The following is a 3,967-nucleotide window of genomic DNA, read 5'->3' on the forward strand; positions in this document are numbered from 1 at the left end:
TGAGTACATTGTTTTCAGACAGTTGAATGAACTAGGTATATTATACGAGGTTGTCCACACTGGGAGGAAATCCATTGCTACTTCTATACAGAAGACCAACGTCTAGCAGCAGTGGAGCACAATATTTATCATATATACTGTAGTATGGAGATACAATTTATTTTTTTTCTTTACTTTTCAACAAATCCTCAGTAAATTGTAAAATATGGAGACATTACTCATACAGATATAGCCACGCACTGCACTCCTATCCTTTTTAAATTGCACCAAATAGCCCTATTTGGTGAGCCACAGATTTTGTGACAGCCGTATCAATGACTAAGATACCAATAATGGGTGCATTTAGTTATACTCAGTAATGGCTGCAGAGCTGTAAATAACACTGGGTAAAATGGCCGCAGTGTCCAGTTCCTAGTAATTTGCGCATATGCAATAAAGACATCCCCGGAAACATGGTGCAGAATCAATGTTCCCAGAGCACTGCACATTCAGTAAAGACTCTGGCAAAATGCCAGATTCTAATGCACCACTGGAGAAGAGGGGGCCCATTTGGAGCCTGTACATGGGTCCCCTTCACACATCCCACTTTTCTCTAAATATATTTAATGCCTAACTCACAACATGACATAGTACATTGCAAGGGTATATTGAATTCTGACCCCAGGATTTATGTAGCTTCCAAGTACGACTCAATTGTTAATCTGGGTAAAGCGGTATAAAACATTTCCGATATGACTAACTTGTGCCATGCCTCATCCCTGGGCCATTTTTACAGGGAGATAAGCTGTGCAACTGCACGGGGCACCGTAAGGCTCGTCTGCTGTTGCTATATTGCCACCGGAGAACCAGTCTTCCTCTAAGTCAGATCATCAACCAGCTGTCCGCCCTGCCAATGCAGCTGACAGGACAGAGCAAGCCAGGGATGAGGCACAGCAGTATTACAGTGTAAGTCAGGCCTGCCAGGACTATGTGCTTCCGCATTCACGGGCTTGCACTGTTGCGCCTTCAAGATGCTGAACTAAGCGCCCGGACCCATTTACTGGGTCACGGGCTGGCTACACACTGCATTGCAGCCTGCAGTTTGACTACACAACTCCTGCCTCCTCGGCACGCACTGTCCTGCCCTCTGGTTTACCAGATTTTTAAAATTCTGAATCTGCATACTATAATTGATTATACAAGTGCACACTGCCTGCTTATTAATTGCATTTGCAATCATTTTTACAAACACGTCAGTGGGCATTACGGTGTGTGGTATAATGTGTAATGGGCATTACGGTGAGTGTTATAATGTGTAATGGACATTGTGGCATGTGGTATAATGTGTAATGGGCATTATGGTTAAACAATGTATATTCATTTAAGTAGCTTATCACTGCTTGGGGGGTGATCTGTGTGGCCTAAGGGGTCACTGTGTCGGCCTTCATGTTTATATGTCACTGTGAGGCCTTCAGCCAGCCATCTTATTCATGAAAGGACAGCAACTATTCCTGTGGTAACCAGTTTCCGGTAATGCAAGTACCAAAAGTGGGGTGTAAGGTATTTTTACCAGTTTGCACTGTAAACCGAATTGTCTAGCAATGGCTCTACCTCATCCTGCATATCCTGCAACTTTATTACATTTATAGTATTAATCTAGTGTGGCATTTACACTGTAACTGACTTTGTATGCAGCTACAATGTGAATAAAAGCAAAATTCAGGAAAAAGTATGAATTGCTACCTGTGGTGAAACATCTAAGGTGCACAAAGTGCCTAGTTTGATTTGGCACAAACATTCTAGTAGTAGATGTTCCCATAATGCTTCTGTGCTCAAATAATAAATATAATAAAGAAGACGGTACTTGTTTCCTAGCACGGCGCCAGCGATAAAAATTGTATCCATCGGGATCCCCAAAACTCGCGTCACATGCAACCAAATCACATGCGATGCGATCGACGCGATCGACGCAATTTTTACATTGGAATCAATGTAAAATGGTCCCTGAGATCCGATTTTACATTGGCCCCAATGTTAAATGGCCCCCAGACCCCAATTTTTATTGTTTCCCAACCCTGATGGGTCAAATGGCCCCCCCATTGTTAACGCCACCCCACGATTAACGCCAACCCGAAGCATGGCGAGCGCAGTGTGCCTGCGAGGGGCGGCGGTACATGTCCTCCAACCTTTTCATACCCCACTATCCACGTCGGCGTGGAGTTGATTATATATAGTGTGGCGAGCGCAGCAAGCCACCGAGCCCGAAGCGTGGTGAGCGTAGCGAGCCCCGTTAGGGGCCGCGCATTACTTCACAGGTATTACGCGTGCGCTCGCCACACTATATAAAATCAACTCCACACCGACGTGGATAGTGGGGGTATGAAAAGGTCGGAGGACGCTTACCGTCACCCGTCACAGGCTCGATGCGCTCGCCACGCTTCGGGTTGGCATTCATCGTGGGGTGGCGTTAACAATGGGGGGGGGGCATTTGTCATGTAAAATACCCATAAGGGTGGCTATACAATGAAAAATCGGGTCCATTGGTCCATTTAACATTGTTCCCTATGTAAAATCGCACCCATCGCATCGATCGCATCGCATGCCTTAACTTAAGGCATGCGATGGACTCGATTTTTTAATTGTCGGGGAAAAAGCTAAAAATAGCCCTAAAATCGCATCGGTCGTGTCCATCGCATACTTTAAGTTAAGGTATGCGATCACCTACGACGGGCGCCGTGCTAGGAAACAAGTACCAAGAAGACTTCTCTGGAGTAACAGCCAAATTTAATAACAATTAATAAATTAAATAAGCAGAATAAATCAGCTACATGGTGGCACAATATTATTGGAAGGATAGAATACCAGGCTGTATGAATAATTAATAGGAAATAGAATATCATCTATATATACTGTATGTCTAGGGTCTGTGAGTCTCCAAAACACTGCCATCTGCTGGTACAGAGTGAAACTACATCTCTTTCTTATACATGCACAAACACAGGTAGCAGACTAGCTTTCAAAACTTTTACTTCGAGACATATATATATATTTATGTATGATTTTAATTACATCACTTTAATTACATCAATGATATATAGAAAACACAGGGTCCATTCCAATTAGCTGCAATGGGTGCTGGCAACGCCACTCAATTTCTCCCACTTTGCAGGCTGTGGAGCATCTAGTCCCTTTCAAGGAATTTGGGCCACAGTAAATGCACCATTCGTATGCATCGTGATTACAATGACTGACCCTGCAGACTGTTGGTGGAAGAAATTATGCTGTGAAGGCCTCCATACACTTCAGCAATTTGGTCTGATTTCACCCATTCTTGATGGATCCGGACGAGAAATTGGCTGCCTTTGATGTCTCATTTGGGCCAATGTGCAGTCCCGTGTGCATTGGACCTGAGGCAGAGTTTGGACCTGCATGCAGGACCTCCGATTCGGACCCCCCTTCTGGTGACAGGTTACAGGGGTCGCATACAATGCATCACATGTGAAAGCACCGCGTGCGATATATCGCATGTGATCCTGCCCCCCCCCCCCCGGGAAGGTTCCAGGCAGCTCGTGGGAGATCAGATGGCCATACACTGTGTAAGATACAGTGGGTGAAATTTATTAAGATGTGAAATACACTTCACATGGGCTATGGGCAACCAATCACATCCTGTCTATTATCTTCTAGAGGGTGGTAAATAAATATAAAGTCGCTTCTGATTGGTTGCCCATAGCAACATGACCTGTGAAGTGTATTTCACATCTTAGTAAATTTCCCCCAGTATTTCAAAGCTGAATGTAAAACAACATTTCTTTATAGTTCTGTAAAAAATATGTTTACAAATAAATGATAGCATTATCAATAATAACAATTCTGCTTTAAAATAATGGTCAAATGATAAATGATTGACATTTGTTACTATTTACATATTTGACCTAAATGACATTTCCATCAGAACTTGTGCAGCCATTCCAGCTTAAGCTACACA

The sequence above is a fragment of the Crinia signifera genome, chromosome 2 (genome assembly GCF_055691185.1).
Source record: "Crinia signifera chromosome 2, ASM5569118v1, whole genome shotgun sequence".
Taxonomy (NCBI): Eukaryota; Metazoa; Chordata; class Amphibia; order Anura; family Myobatrachidae; genus Crinia; species Crinia signifera.